Source organism: Nomascus leucogenys, chromosome 1a (genome assembly GCF_006542625.1).
Source record: "Nomascus leucogenys isolate Asia chromosome 1a, Asia_NLE_v1, whole genome shotgun sequence".
Classification (NCBI taxonomy): domain Eukaryota; kingdom Metazoa; phylum Chordata; class Mammalia; order Primates; family Hylobatidae; genus Nomascus; species Nomascus leucogenys.
In genome coordinates this window covers 63,616,865-63,634,170 of record NC_044381.1, presented here as the reverse complement: position 1 = coordinate 63,634,170, position 17,306 = coordinate 63,616,865, and the positions used below count along the sequence as shown (strand labels likewise).

General features: G+C 36.8%; 1 protein-coding gene and 1 non-coding gene across 3 annotated transcripts in view; one reads left to right on the top strand and one right to left on the bottom strand.

Moving 5' to 3' along the window:
* The window catches only part of MAMDC2 (MAM domain containing 2), a 181,809-nt gene that overhangs the window by 141,843 nt on the left and 22,660 nt on the right, over positions 1 to 17,306 (top strand). The gene's annotated exons all lie outside the window — the stretch shown is intronic.
* LOC115836106 lies at positions 4,109 to 4,299 on the bottom strand. Its single transcript, XR_004031111.1, has one exon. It is a non-coding gene; the product is annotated as a U2 spliceosomal RNA (small nuclear RNA).

Here is a 17,306-nt window from a genome sequence, read left to right as displayed (position 1 = left end):
TGTTTTCCAACTTGGTTCCATTCTTCCCCTCACTTTCAGGTACACCAATCAGTCATAGGTTTGGTCTTTTCACACAGTCCCATATTTCTTGGAGGCTTTGATCGTTCCTTTTCATTTTTTTTCTCTAATCTTGTCTTCATGCCTTATTTCATTAAGTCGATCTTCAATTTCTGATATTCTTTCTTCTGCTTGATTGATTTGGCTATTGATACTTATGTATGCTTCACAAAGTTCTCATGCTGTGTTTTTCAGCTCCATCAGGTCATTTATGTTCTTCTTTAAACTGGTTATTCTAGTTAGCAGTTCCTGTAACCTTTTATCAAGGTTCTCAGCTTCCTTGCATTGGGTTAGAACATGCTCCTTTACCTCAGAGGAGTTTGTTATTACCTATTTTCTGAAGCCAACTTCTGTCAATTTGTCAAACTCATTCTCCATCCAATTTTGTGCCCTTGCTGGAGAAGAGTTGTGATCATTTAGAGAAGCAGCAGCATTGTGATTTTTGGAATTTTCAGCATTTTTTGTGATGGTTTTTACTCATCTTCATGGATTTCTCTACCTTTGATCTTTGAGGTTGATGACTTTTGGATGGGGTTTTTGTGTGGGGATCTTTTGTGTTGATGTTGATATTATTGTTTTCTGTTCGTTTTTCTTCTAACAGGCCCCTCTTCTGCAGGTCTGCTGCAGTTTGCTGGAGGTCCATTCCAGACCCTGTTTGCCTGGGCATCACCACTGGAGGCAGCAGAACAGCAAAGAATGCTGACTGCTCCCTTCTCTGGAAGCTTTGTCCCAGAGGCCACCTGCCAGATGCCAGCCAGAGCTCTCCTATAAGAGGTGCCTGTCGGCCCCTGCTGGGAGGTCTCTCCCAGTCAGGAGGCATGGGAGTCAGGGACCCACTTGAGAAGGTAGTCTGTCCCTTAGCAGAGCTTGAGCACTGTGCTGGGAGAATCCTCCCTGTCAGGATCCACTGCTCTCTTCAGAGCCAGCAGGGAGGGACATTTAAGTCCACTGAAGCTGCACCCACAGCCACCCCTTCCCCCAGGGGCTCTGTCCGAGGGAGATGGGAGTTTTATCTATAAGCTGCTGCCTTTCTTTCAGAGATCCTGCCCAGTGAGGGGTAATCTAGAGATGCAGTCTGGCCACAACCGCTTTGCCACACTGTGGTGAGTTCTGCCCAGTCTATACTTCCTGGCCTCCTTAGCACTGTCAGGGAAAAACTGCCTACACAAGCCTCAGTAATGGCGGATGCTCCTCTCACACCAAACTCCATCATCCCAGGTCAACTTCAGATTGCTGTGCTGGCATTGAGAATTTCAAGCCAGTGTTTCTTAGCTTGCTGGGTTCCGTGGGAGTGGAACCCACTGAGTGAGACCACTTGGCTCCCTGGCTTCAGCTCCCTTTCCAGGAAAGTGAACGGTTCTGTCCTGCTGGGGTTCCAGGCACCACTCGGTTGGAAATGCAAAAATCACTGGCCTTCTGCATAGGTCTTGCTAGGAGCTGCAGACCAGAGCTGTTCCTATTTGGCCATCTTGCCAGATTTCAATATACGCTTTTTGTTGTTGTTGAGTTCTTATTGTTTATATTCCTTTACTAGTTGTGATTTTTTTCTTCAGCCCACAACTAACATTACGATAGTTGTATTATTTTTTTAACTACCCTAGTATTTTCTTTATATTTTATTTATATATTTTTTAAATCCTAAGAAGTATTCTATATTTATTCACATATTTCCCCATTCATCTTCATTCCTTTCTACATTTCCATGTTTATCTCTTGAATTATTTTCTTTTGCGGGAAGTGTTTTTCTTTTGCTAGAATAATTTTCTTCTGTATCTAGCTTTTTATTTTTGTTTTGTTTCATTTTATTTTTGGTGCATGTCTGCTGCTGATGATTTCTTTCAGTTTTTGTTTGTCTGGGAATGTCTTTTTCCTTTACATTTGAAGGATAGTTTTTCTGGGAATAGAATTCTAGGTAAACAATTATTTCCTTATCAGCCACTTATTTAAAGATGTAATTCAACTGAATTCTGGCTTCCATCATATCTATTGAGAAGTCAGATGTCAGTCCTAAAATTGTTTTTTGTTTTTGTTTTTGAAAGTACTATTTTCCTCTGGGTGCATTTAATATTTTCTCCTCATGTTTGATTTTCAGCATTTTAGTATGATATGTATTTGTCCACTTTGCATTATTATAAAGGAATAATCTGAGATGGGGTAATTTATAAAGAGAAGTGTTTTATTTGGCTCATGGTTCTGCAGGCTCTAACAGCATGGCACCAATGCGAGCTCAGCTTCTGGTAAAGTCTCAGGAAGATTTTACTCGTAGCGGAAGGCAAACACAGGGCAGGCATGTCAACATGGTGAGACAGAGCAAGAGGGAGGCAGGGAGGAGGTGCTAGGCTCTTTAAACAACCAGTTCTTACATGAACTAATAGAGCAAAACCTCACTAATCATGAAGGGCATGGCACCAAGCCATTCATGACGGATCCACTCCCATGACCCAAACACCTCCCACTAGGTCACACCTCCAACGCTGGGGATCACATTTCAACATGAGATTTCAGAGGACAAATATCCAAACTATATCAACATGCATGTGTGTAGTCTTTGTAGTTATTCTGCTTGGGTTTCATTAAACTTCTCTAATCTTTGAGCTGAGATCTTTCACTAGTTTTCAAAATTTCTTGATCTTTATCTTGTCAAATATTGCCCCTGCCTAATTGTCTCTCCTATCTTTCTGAGACTCCAATTATATGTACATTAAAAGTTCTTACTATGTATTATATATCCTTCATGCTGTCTTACAAATATTTTCTTTCTTTTTGTTCTCAGTTCTTTAGTTTGGATATTTTCTATTGGCCAATTAAAAAAAGTTTTTTGAATCTTAGCGATGTTCAGTATGTTATTAAACCCATTAACTGACTTTTAATTTCTGTAATTCTATTTTTCAATTCTAGAATTTCCATTTGTTCATTTTTAAATAGTTTTGAGATGGAATTTGCATTCCAAATAATTCATTTTTTTAAGTATATAATTCATTGGTTTTAAATATACTCATGAAGCTGTGTAATGCTTACCACTGTCTAATTCTAGAACATTTTTTATCACCTCAAAAGAAACTCCACACCCATTAGCAGTCACTCCCATTCCCTTTCCCTATCTCTTCCCTCTTTACCCCACCCCCAGACAACTATTAATCTACTTTCTGTCTATATAGATTTGCCCATCTAGAGCTTTCATATAAATCAGATCATACAATATGTGGTCTTCTGTATCTGGCTTCTTTCACTAAGACAAGATTTTCAAGGTTTATACATTTATCAATTGATGAACATTTGGATTGCTTTCATTTTTTGGCTATTATAATAATGATGCCATTTTATTTGTGAACAAGTTTTTCTGTGGACATATGTTTTCATTTTCTTTAAGGTATAAACCAGGGAATGGAACTGTTGGATCATATGGTAACTCTATACTTAACTATTTAATAATTGCCAAACTTTTTCAAAGTGGCTGTACCATTTTACATTCCCACTAGCAGTGTATTAGGGTTTCAGTTTCTCCATATCCTTGTCAACATTTCTCACTTTCTCTTTTTTATTATAGTCATCCCAAGTGGGAGGTGGCATCTCATGTCCATTTTGTCTGATATTATTGTAGCCACTCCAGTTCTCTTTTGGGAACTGCATTGAATGGTATATCATTTTCCAATCTTTCAGTTTCAACTTATTTGTATATTTGAATCTAAAGTGTGTCTCTTGGAGACAACATATAGTTGGATCATTTTTTCAATTCATTCTACCAATCTCTACTATTTGATCAGAGTGTTAACAATTACAATTTACAATTAACATAATTATTAATAAGGTAGAATTTATGTTTGCATTTTGGAATTTGTTTTCTGTATGTATTACATCTTCTTTTTGTTCCTTTATTCTATTACTGTTTTTCATGTTAAATAGATATTTTCTAATATACCATTTTAATTCTCTTGTTTTATTTTACTATATATTTCTAAGTTATTTTCTTAGTGGTTACCCTAGGGATTTCAATTAACATCTTTAAAAAATATTTTTACAAGTAATTTTTAAAAACGTTATTATTCCCCAAAGGGGGTGCACCATTCCTGGAGGTACTGCAATACCAGGTCGATGCCTGGAGTGGACAGAGTAAGCTCCTATCCCATCTCCCTGCTCCAAAAACCCATTTAATATAGTATCCTCAGATAGAGGACATATCAGATATTAAACTTATAAGAACAGATAATACACTTGATCTTAGCCAGAACGCTGAGAGGTGATCAAAACAATTGATTTTTTTTTTAGAAAGAAGTGGGGTCTCACATGTTGTCCAGGCTAGTCTCAAACTCCTGGGCTCAAGCCATCCTCTCACCTCGGCCTGCCAAAGTGCTGGGATTTAGGCATGAGCCACCACTCCCGGCCCTCAATTAATAACTTAAGATAATCTAGTTCATATTAACTTAATTTCATAGCCTACAAAAACTATGCTTCATTTCTTCCTTCCATTATTCTATCATGAATATGGCACCTTTTTGTGTTACAAGCCCATTGACACAGTTTTATAATTATTGCTTTATGCAGTTGGTTGTCTTTTAAATCAGAAGATAAGAGAAATAAAAATATACTTATTCTGTTCTTTATATTTACCTACACATTTATCTTTATTGGTACTTTTTATTTCTTCATACAAATTTGAGTTACTATCTAGTACACTTCGCTTTTAGCCTGAAGGACTTCCTTTAGTAGCTAGTGATTTAGTTTTATTTATTTGAGAGTATCATAAGTTCCCCTTTGTTTTTGAAGGGTAGATTTCCTGCATATAGAATTCTTAGTTTTCTTTCAACACTTGTATATATGTCATCTCACTATCTTCTGGCCTTTATAGTTTCTGATGAGGAATTAGTTGTTAATCTTATTGAGGTTCTCTTGTATATAATGAGTCACTTTTCTCTTGCTTTCAAGATTCTCACCCTAAAGTCAGCTGATTAGCAAAGAAAAAATTTTATTAATTAAAAAGATTTGCTCATTGTCTTTAGCTTGTAACAGTTAAATGTAATTTTTCTAGTAGTGACTCCTTGAATTTTCCTAGTTGAAGTTCTTTGACTTTCTTGAATGTATAGACTTATATTTTTTAAAATTCAGGTTTGAAAAGGTTTTGGCTATTAACTTTTCAAATGTCCTTTCTTCCCCTTTCTCTCTCTCTTCCCTTCTGGGACTTCCACTATGCACATGTTGGTACACTTGATGGTGTCTCAAGGGTCTCTGAGTCTCTGTTCATTTTTTCTTTTACCTTTTTTTCTTTATGTTCTTCAGATTGGATAATCTCATTGACCTGCCTTCAAGTTTAGTGATTCTTTCTTCTGCCAGTTCCAATCTGCTGCTGAACCCCTCTCATGAATATTTTATTTCATTATACTTTTCAAATCCATAATTCCTATGTGGTTCTTACTTATAATTTGTAGTATTATTAATGATACTCTCTATGCATTGAGTCATCATTCTCATACTATATTTAGAAATGGCTTTCATTAATTCTGTAAACATATTCGTAATAGTTGACTTAAAGTCTTTGTATAGTAAGTCCAATGTCTTGACTTCCTCAGGGATAACTTCTATTGACTGCTTTTTATCCTGTGTATGGGCAATAGTTTCCTATTTCTTTGTGTGTCTCATAATTTTTGTTGAAAACTGGACATTTTGAATAATACAGTTTTACAGATTCTTCTTCTCCCCATGGTTTTTTTGTTATTGCTGTTTTTGTTTTTGCTGTCACTGTTGCTGTATGTTTGCTTAGTGACTTTCCTAGACTAATTCTGTATAGTCTATAGTCTTTGTTGTGTATGGCTTTGCTCTGTTAGCTTAACAGTCAACTAATTGTTGAACAGAGATTTTCCTTAAATGCCTTAAACCAATAGATCCCCCAGAACACAGCAGGTTCTGTGTTTGTGTTGGGGCATGTCTTCAGTGCTCTAGCGAGAAGTTTACAACTTTGTCTTAGCCTCCATTTCTTGCTCATGAAGAGCCTAAAGGTCAGCCAGAGGTGATAGATTAGGACTTTCTCAGTTTTTTTTTCTTTTTCTGGGGATGTGTACAGCTCTTTATATTTGCATGGCCTTTCAGATTTCCAGAAATATATTAGAGCTTTGTAAAGCTCCCTACAGATATCTCATTCCCCAATTTTTTTCTTTTATTTTTGGTCAGCCTTTTGTTAGCTTCAATTGTCAATGCCACCTCAGGCAGCTGCAATGTTAAACAATTAACTGATTGTTTTTGATAAATGCCATGTGGATACAGTTGTTCATACAGAGTAAGATTTACTTCAATCAGGTTAAATAAAGGCAAGCCCTGAGAATGAAGCTTTTCAGAAGCTGCTAAACAGGTTAAATAATGCCATTTCTCTAGAGATGGGGCTTTTAGGGAGCTCCAAATCGTTCTGTATCTTCCAGTGGCTGCTAAGCTACTGCTTTTTAAAACAGATAGTTAGAAAGCTCTTGGCTTTCACATCTTTTGTAGAGTAGAAGAGATGGAGATGGAATTAGGGCAAGAAAAAAGGTCACTGTTCTTAGCAAAATTCAGTCATTTTTAGGAAGTTTAGGAGCCTGACTGAAGTTCAGTCAAGCAAAGAGTGCTTGGGAAAAGCACTCCTGGATTGTCAAAAGCCTTTGGTTAATTTCCAGAATTCTGAAAAAGTTGATTGTGACAGTTCTTTTGCAAGTGTTCTCATTGCTTTTACGGAGGAGATTTTCTGAAGTCCTTACTCCACCATTTCGAAGGTTCCATATTCCTCCCCCTGATTTTTTTGCTTTTGAATAGATTTGAGTTTGTTGGTGAAATTCTGTCTTATCTATTTTCTTAAACATATAATTAAATGCTCATATTATTAATCATAATTATTTACAGTACTTGTGTGATAACTCCATATGTGGGCCACTTGTGGTTCTGTTTCTATCATCTGTTACCCCATTCTCATCCCCTCTGGTCCTGTTTCTTGATAATATCTGGTGAATTTGACTGAATAATGGACTTGTCAGTGAAAAATTATAGAATCCTGGGGTGATGGTATTTCCCTCTAGAGAGAATTCAACCTATTCTCTAGTAGACAACTAGAATAGAGCAAGTCACCCCAGTTCAATCAGAACTAACTTGAGGTAATGTTGTAGTTCTATTTTGCTAGCCTACTTCTGCTTCTACCCTAAACCTAGGATATAGCCTCCAAAAATATACTCTTGGATTTACCTAGGGACTTTCCTTCTTACTATGTACTAAACTTCAATTTTTGTCTCTTCAGCTGATGAGATTGCTGAAAATCCCACTTTGTTTTGCATTTGGCTTCTTGTCCTCTTGCACTCCGTAATTTAAGAATTTCACAAATGTCTTAGAAGATTGCCAAGTGATGGGATCACTTTTTCATACCTCCCTTTTCTCAGAAAACTTGTCCCTGAATGTTTTGTCTGCTTTGGTAGCCCTGAAATTCGGTTATGCCTTCCCAACCCAGTGAGATATGTTGGTTTCTCTGCCACTTGGCAGCTGTTCTCTGAATAGCATCTCAACTGAACAGGCAAGTCCCCCAAGGTGGAAAGCATCTTGAAGAATACTGAGCTCATTTCACTGACCTTCCATTTTTTCTTAGATCTTGATCCCTCATGTCCTTGCTGTTTGGAAATCTCTCTGATAACTTCAAAACAGGTGTTTTCTTTTAAAAAAATTGTCTTTTTTTCTAATTTTTCTCAGCAGAGTATAGCTCTGCTACAAGTTACTTAACAGAGGGGATGTCTTTGGTATTTTATTTTTCAGCATTATTTATTTAAGAACATGATTATTATACTCAAAATATACTCTCTTTCTTCTGCACTGCAAGCCAACCAGTCATAGTGCTCTGAATGAGATATTTGTGTCTCTGGCCTCTTACAACATATTCTTCTGTTGATATGTTCTAACTGTTCTGCCCAAGGCCTTGCTGTATCTAAGATTACCTTATTCCATGGTATGTTGCTCTTTGACAAGGGGTAGGAGGGGAAGAGTATAAAAATTTATATTTATATTGCCTTTGGCTTTAAACTGCCTAAGAGACCATAGAATTTTCTACTTCTTTCCCTTTATAAGTCCTCATCTTGAGTAATAAATATTGGTGACATCCAACTATGTTAAAGAAAAAATTATGTAATGATACTTGTTAAAGCACAGTAAGCCAGGCTTGATTCAGTACCATTTTGATAGTTATAGGGACCACTGCAATGGGATTTTGCAGTACGGAAGAGAGGTTGGGCTCAACTTTGAATAAAGTGCAGGCAAGTGGGAATTTATAGTCAAGTAGTTGGTTGAGGGTCAGTGAATGAAAAATGACTAAGAGGTAACATCAAGGGTGAGGGAGGTTCTGGCTAAACCAACCTAACAGGATTCTTGCTGAGGACAGGCATGGTGATTGGACATCACCCAGAGGATGATAGAGGATGAGGATCCTTATATTGAGGGTGATCAGATATTGAGGGTAGGGGGTTCTTGCTAAACTAACTTATTAGGGTTCCTGCTAACACTGGATTTTACAAGTACAAAGATAGGCCTAGGAGAAGGTTTAGGAGCCTGACTGAAGTTCAGTCAAGCAAAGACTCTTTGTCAACCATCACAGGAACAAAGTAATTTACTTGTCTTTTTTGTTCAGTTATCAGAGAAACCACTTTGATAATCACCCAAAGGTTTTTTGGAAAGTAATCTAGATTATAAATGTAGTATTTCTTACATTGATGTCACTGAAATTTCTTTTCCATAGAGGATATATTCTAAAATAATAAGAAAATTTTAAGTGACTCAAGTTCATAGATCTGGAGGTAGATCGGATCTTCTAGATCAGCTAAGGCAGCATATGCATTTAAAATATTAAAACACTGAATAAAACCCATTCAAGGGAGTATTAACTATTGTCTGCTTGGATCCTGAGATAGCAACAAGAAGCTTGCCTGTAATTAGATGTACAATTTAAGCAATGATCATATTACATTTGAAAAGGAGACCTCCTATAGACTGTCTTGCTCATTTATTGCATTTAGTCCTAACAACCTTTTCTATGTCTCCTTTTCATATATAGGCAATAAAGTAATACCAGATACCAAAATGACTGAACTTTCTATGCTATACATTAGTAAAGTAACAAACTCAAAGACTTAGCTAGGAGCACAGTATTTTTCTCCTTGATGACCACAGGGTATTTGTTTGGTATTGGTGGTAGCAATTCTTTTTGAATGAATGCGGTGCACTCTGGGACTTTCTGAAGATATACCTGTATTTGTAGATTGAATTCTGCCTTTTCACTTCCTATTCTTAAAGCCTGTCTTCTATACTTGAAACAACATATACAGGGAGGAAAAAGAAAGGGGAGAGGCCTACAAAGCTGTTTTACAGACAACTACATTAGCTGGTCAGTCAATATGGATCCATTAAATAAAAAGAGAAGCTCAGAAAAGCCACACTATAAATACGTCAGTTTATTTTGTGTCTTTCAGAATCAATACATCATCATATGTAGCAATTCCAAGGGAGCTATAGTTCCTGACTTACTAACTGGTGATGCAATAAACCTTTCCAAATTCTAGAGTACAGCATGGTGTGGAAAGACCAAACAATGAGCTGCCTCTGCCATTTGCTGCCTGCATAACCTGGGGAATAATTACATGACTTCGCTAAGCCTCAGTTTCCTCATATGTAAAATAAAGATAACAATCAGTGACCTGCTGCTATGATTTGAATGTGTCTCCTCCAAATTTCAGTTGTTGAAACTTAATGGCCAGTGTAACGGAATTAAGAGACAGGACCCTTAACAGGTGATGATTAGGCAATGAGGGCTCCTCCCTTACGAATGGGATTGAGGCCTTTGTAAAAGAGGTTTCACGCAGCATTCAACTCTCTTGCCTTTATGCCATCCACCATGTGAAGACATAGCGTTCCTTCCCTCTGGAAGATGCAGCCCTTGTTAGACAAGCAAACTTGTCTGCACCTTGATCTTGGACTTGCCAGCCTCCAAAACTGTGAGAAATAAGTTTCTGTTCTTTATAAATTACCTAATCTTAGGTATTTTGCTATAGTAGCATAAACAGACTGACAACTGCTAATCTCATAATGTGGCTCTGATGATTAACTGAGATTATATTTGTGAAAAGAATAATATGTAAGCTCCACTGAACTGAATGGTATTATTATAAGCTCCACTGAATTGAATGGTATTATTTTTTTTACAATTAGTGAATCTTTTACAAATTCTGATGTTTACCTCTGGAGTATTTTCCTGGACTCATAGTTTTGTCTTTTGTGCTTTTATAAAATAGAAAATTATGACATATGAGTACAAGTAAAATGAGTTAGTAGAAACCAGAAATTCTGTTGGAACCTTAGGCCAGTATTACACAGATTACATTACATTTACCACCAGGTAATTCAAGTGGTAAGTACATGAATATTTTTCTAATTTGTTAGTAATATTCATGTACAAGAAAAATATATAACCAGTACATCAAAACCATTATTTCACAGGTTTACAGCTAGCTGTCTATTTTCATGCTAATATGAAGTTTCCTATTTGAATAAATGTACTAAAAATGGAATCTAAAGAAAAACATTAAATGAATAATAGTACAAATACGGACAGGCAAAAAAAATCACAAAAACTTTTGTATGACTAAAGTTTGGGAAACATTTGTAGAACAAGTCATTCTAGTAGAACAACAATAAAGACCAAAAAGCAAACCAACCAACCAAATCCAGCCGCACCACCTGGCTCCTATTTAATAACATAATAAAGGTATGTGTAACAGATGGATAGTGACTTGCATCAAAGTGGGATGGATGCTGCAGGATTTGACAAACTATTTCCTGCCGCCATTTACTTGAGTAGCTCTATCCTGGCAGAAACAGAGTTTCCTGACATAGATGCTACCTACAGTAGTCACCTCTTATCTGTGACCTTGCTCTCTGAGGGCAAAAAACCGTGGTCTGAAAATAGTAAATGGAAAATTCTAGAAATAAGTAATTCAAAAGTCTTAAATTGAGTGCAGTTCTGAGTAGTGTTATGAAATCTCACACTTGTCCGGCCCCATCCTTCATCCTACCCAGCATGCGGATCACCCATTTCACTACCATCATCCATGCTGTCTATGCTCTCTGACCATGAGTCACTTAATAGCCATCTCCATTATCAGATGTTCTAGTACCACAGTGCTTGTGTTTGTCACCTTCATTTTACTTCCTATTGGCCCAAAGCACAAGCATAGTGTTTCTAGCAATTCAGATATGCCAAAGAGAAACCATAAAGTGCTTCCTTTAAGTGAAAAGGTGAAAGTTCTCGACTTCATAAGGAAAAACAATTGTATGCTAAGTTTGCTAAGGACTACATTAACAATGAAACCTTCTGTATTAGTCTCTTCTCACTCTGCTAATAAATACATACTTGAGACTGGATAATTTATAAAGGAAAGGAGGTTTAATGGACTCACAGTTCCACAAGGCTGGGGAAGCCTCGTAATAATGGCAGAAGATGAAGGAAGTACAAAAGGATTTCCTAACGTGGCGGCAAGGCAAGAGAGCTTGTGCATTGGAACTCCCATTTATTAAACGAGCAGATCTCATGAGACTTACCCACTACCACGATAACAGTATGGGGGGAACCGCCCTCATGATTCAATTCTCTCCACCTGGCACCACCTTTGACACATGGGGATTATTACAATTCAAGGTGAGATTTGGGTGGGGACACAGCCACACCGTATCACCTTCTATCTGTGACATTGTGAGAAATTTGTGCTAGTTTTGCTGTTGCACGTGAAACTGCAAAAGTTATGGCCATAGTACATGATAAGTATTTAGTGAACATGAAAAAGGCATTAAATTTGCGGGTGGTAGACATGAAAAGAAAACGTGTTCCAATTGATGACAAAATGTTGCAACAGAAAGCATTGAGACTATATGAAGACTTCAGCAAGCGATCCCCTGAAACAAGTGACACCAAGCCATTTACTGCAAGTAACGGATGGTTACATAGATTCAAAAATAGGTTTCGACTGACAAACATAAAAAATACTGAAGAGGTTGCATCTGGTGATGAAGAAGGTTCTGCTATCTTTCCAGCAGAGTTGAAGAAATAATTAGAAAGGATGCCATCTAAAGCAAATCTTCAAGTCTTCTGGAAGAAGATAAAACCTGCATTCATAAAAGTGCAAAGGAGGCACCAAGGCATAAAACATGGAACGACAGATGAACTCTGGTACCATATGGCAATGCTTCAGGGCATATGATAAAGCCAGGATAGTGTACAAAGCGAAGAACCCAGTACTCTTAAAAACAAAAAATTAACTGCCCGAGTTCTGGCAACATAATCAGAAAGCATGGGTAACAGTCATCTTGATTATGAAATAGTTCCACCAATGTATTATCCCAGAAATAAAAAAAAATTACTTGGAAGACAAAGAGTTGGAATTTAAAGTCCTGTTAATAAGAGACAATGCTCCTAGCCATCCTAAATCTGTCTGCTATAAAAAATGAAATGAAAATGTTCAGGTTGTGTTTTTGCCTCTGAACACAACCTCATTGCTTCAGCCTTTTACCATCATTCAGTTTGTCAAGGCTACATACACCTGCCTTGTATTTGATCACATTTGATCAGCAATTGATGTAGACCCTAATCTGGATGTAATCTGTTCTGGAAATCATTCACTATTACATATTCAGTAACATTCATCAAAGCTGCAATGGACAAATTAAAACCAGAAACTGCAAATGTCTGCTGTAAGAACTTATGGAGTAAAGTTGTGAATGATTTTAAAGGCTTTCTGGGAATTGATGAAGAAGTTAGGAAAATCATTCACACGGCAAGATAAGTTGGTCGAGGATTTGCCAACATACTTGATGAAGAAATGGAAGAACATATTGAAGGTTTTTCAACTATTACCAAATGAGGAATTGGAAGAACATGTTATCTACAAAGGAAAGGAAAGATGAAGAAACTGAAGCAAAACCAGCTGTGTGGGTATTACTGAAATTTGCCAAAGTGTTTCAAATTGCACAGACATCAAAGGACAAAATTATGGAATATGATCCTAGGATGGAATGCAGCATTAAAGTCACTGGTATGATCAAAGGATTACAACATCTGTGGCAACACTTTAATGAGTTAAAGAGACAATAACATTCTATTACAATGCTCTTCCAAAAGTTTTTGGCAAAAACAAAACAAAACAAAACAAAAACCTTCAACTATTGAGGATCCCCAAACATTGACATCATCTTCTCCTGACTTCCAACCATCCACATCGTCATGGCTCATTCATCCAGGATCACCCAAATCAGATGCTGCTCCTTCTGACGTATCCTTAGAAAGTCAATAGTAGCCTAAGGCTACTTTACAATGCCTGGGTCATTCGTCCCACTTTATCTCATCACGAATGCATTTTATTATCTCACGTTGGCACAAGAATGGTGAGTACAGTACAGTAAGATATTTGGAGAGAGAGAGAAAAGACCACATGCACATAACTCTTATTACAATATATTGTTATAATTGTTCTATTTTATTAGTTATTGTTTTTTATCTCTTACTGTTCCTAACTTGTAAATTAAACTTTATTATAAGTATATAGTATAGAAAAAAAGCATAGTGTGTATGTATGTGTGTGTGTACATATATATATACACATACATATATATACACATACATATATATATACACATACATATATACACATACATATATATATACACATATATATATACACACATACATATATATATATATATACACATACATATATATATATGGTTTGGTACTATCCACAATTTCAGGCATCCAGTGGGGGTTGTGGAACTTGAGACTACAGTATTTATGAGACAATAAATATAAGTCTTAACAAAGTTCCCAAGGTGGTACTGACCATTATAATTTTATTAACGTTTATATGATACTATGCTGTCAGAATTCCTTGTAAACATTAGTTTTAGTTGACCTAGGGTTTACAGGGATTTTGTAGCCAAATGACACTAGAATATATAAGCCAAGAGTAACCATCCACGTTAGTGAGAAAATGTCTTCAACTATTTCCTATCCCACTGACTCCCCCAGTGAATAGACTAAAAGTCATTCCGTCCTCCCTCCCTGATCCTACTATTCCAGAAAAGCAACCCTGCATCATTTAACAATTTCCAGAGAAAGAAACACCAGCACTTTCTTATGTAGTACAGTTAAATATTCCAATAAATCTTCCATATTTCAGGCAAATAAATTCTCTTCCAATATGCTACTAAGTAAAGGTAGAAGTCTTCTTCATTTCCAAGAACACAACTTCTTGTGTGAGTGAAATATTAATAACACATTATTAAATAATGAAATGTATCTATAAAAGTTTGCTATAAGACAAAAGAATATCACAACTCTGTCTTTGTTAGTTCCAGTTTATTTCAAGTCCCTGTCTTTTAAGAATTTTGAGTTTATAGTCAGACATGTAGGAATGCTATCCAGTGGGTTTGTAACTATCTGAGGAATTAGCTCCAGATTATTAAAGTCTCCTATATCCTTCAATCTTTCCATAGCTTATTTCTTATTATGTTAGTTTCTGACATTGCCAGATTGTACTTATACAGAGAAGGCTTCTGTGACAAGCTTTTTAAAAAATTGGTGGTAAAATGCACATAGCATACTTTAACCATTTTTAAGGGTCTAATTCAGTGGCACTGAGTCTATTCACATCATTGTGTAACCATCACCACCATCCATCTCCAGAGCTTTTTTTTCATTTCCCAAAACTGAAACTCCGTACCCATTAAACAGTAACTCCTCATTTATGACAGTCTTTTAAAATCACTTAAAAGTATAGTAAAGAGAAATTTTAGAGCAAAACCTTCTACAGTTGTTCTTCACAAAATATTGGTATCTTCTTTCCCTGATTTTTAAGAATTCTTTTCCAGCTAATGAATGCAGCTAGCTGTCCATTCCACACAGCCTCTCCACTCAGGCTCCTTCCCTACCCAGCAAAAGAGCCACGAGACTGGAGGAACAGCTGCTTCACAGTCCAGAATTATGTATGTGGTGTGTGTCTGTGTGTCTCAACACATCACAGTTGCTGTGCAAATAACAGATGGGACCCTGATCTCTCAACACATCCACTGGAACCCCCGTCTTGAATGTTAAACAATGACCCACAGAGAGAATGTAATTTGTTTTCTCCAGTTAATAATCCCTTCCACAGACTGGAATCCTTCATGTGCAAGAACATGTGAGCTGGTCTGAAGCTTCAATACTGGGGCTTCCTGGCTCCCATACAGAGCTTTTGTTTGCTGAGACAGACAGTGCTTGAAGCTGTAATGTGGTAAAACTTGCCAACAAACAGGGCTTTTCTCTGCTTTCCAAACACATGTGAGGCACAGTGGCTCTCCGTGAAGTTCTGATCTTTTCTGGAGAAAGCAAGTGTCATATGCAAGTCAAGAAGAAAAAGTATTTGTCATCAAAAGGAATGACTGGTTTGTGCATCAACGGGGCATACTCTGATTCATTGATAAGTCTGTTAAAATTATGTTTAGGTAAGATGTTTGTCTAGATTGCTCTACATAGGTATTGCTTTATGGAATAGACATAAAGTAGTCCTCCCTTATCCACAGATTCACTTTCCAACTGAGAGTTTCAGTTACTCTCAGTCAATGTAGTCTGAAAATATTAAATGGGAAATTCCAGAACTGGCCAATTTATAAGTTTTAAATTGTGCACCAGAGTATTGTTATAATTGTTCTATTTTATTGTGAGTTATTGTTGTTAATCTCTTACAGCATCTAATTTATAACAAAATTTATCACAGGTATATGTGTATAGGAACAAACGTAGTCTATACACGGCTTGGTATTATCTGTGGCTTCAGGCTCCACTAGGGGTCTTGGAACACATACATTAAGGATCAGGAGGACTACTGTGTGTGCTTAGAATATAAACTATATCCTGAAGGATATTTACAAGGACCAAAATTATTCAAGAAAAGTAGTGGGGACTTATATTCCCCTTGATGTCACTCCTCTCTTCCAAAAGCAGCACAATTATACAACAAGCAACATAGGAGACTTCCTTTCATATTTTTTTGGTATATATTTTTTATTATTATGATACTTTAAGTTCTAGGGTACATGTGCACAACGTACAGCTTTCTTACATATGTATACATGTGCCATGTTGGTGTGCTGCACCCATTAACTCGTCATTTACATTAGGTATATCTCCTAATGCTATCCTTTCTTCCTCTCCCCACCCCACGACAGGCCCCAGCGTGTGATGTTGCCCACCCTGTGTCCAAGTGTTCTCATTGTTCAATTCCCACCTATGCGTGAGAGCATGCAGTGTTTGGTTTTTGGTCCTTGCAATAGTTTGCTGAGAATGATGGTTTCCAGTTTCATCCATGTCCCTACAAAGGACATGAACTCATCCTTTTTCATGGCTGCATAGTATTCCATGCTGTATATGTGCCACATTTTCTTAATCCAGTCTATCATTGATGAAGATTCGGGTTGGTTCCAAGTCTTTGCTATTGTGAATAGTGCCAAAATAAACATACGTGTGCAGGTGTCTTTATAGCAGCATGCTTTATAATCCTTTGGGTATATACCCAGTAATGGGATGGCTGAGTCAAACGGTATTTCTACTTCTAGATCCTTGAGGAATTGCCACACTGTCTTCCAAAATGGTTGAATTAGTTTACAGAACCACCAACAGGATAAAAGTGTTCCTATTTCTCCACATCCTCTCCAGCACCTGTTGTTTCCTGACTTTTTAATGATCGCCATCTAACTGGTGTGAGATGATATCTCATTGTGGTTTTGATTTGCATTTCTCTGATGGCCAGTGATGATGAGTATTTTCTCATGTGTCTGTTGGCTGCATAAATGTATTCTTTTGAGAAGTGTCTGTTCATATCCTTTGCCCACTTTTTGATGGGGTTGTTTCATTTTTTTCTTGTTAATTTGTTTTAAGTTCTTTGTAGATTCTGGATATTAGCCCTTTGTCAGATGGGAAGATGGTAAAAATTTTCTCCCATTCTGTAGGTTGCCTGTTCACTCTGATGGTAGTTTCTTTTGCTGTGCAGAAGCTCTTTAGTTTAATTAGATCCCATTTGTCAATTTTGGCTTTTGTTGCCATTGCTTTTGGGGTTTTAGATATGAAGTCCTTGCCCATGCCTATGTTCTGAATGGTATTGCCTAGGTTTTCTTCTAGGGTTTTTATGGTTTTAGGTCTAACATTTAAGTTTTTAATCCATCCTGAATTAATTTTTGTATAA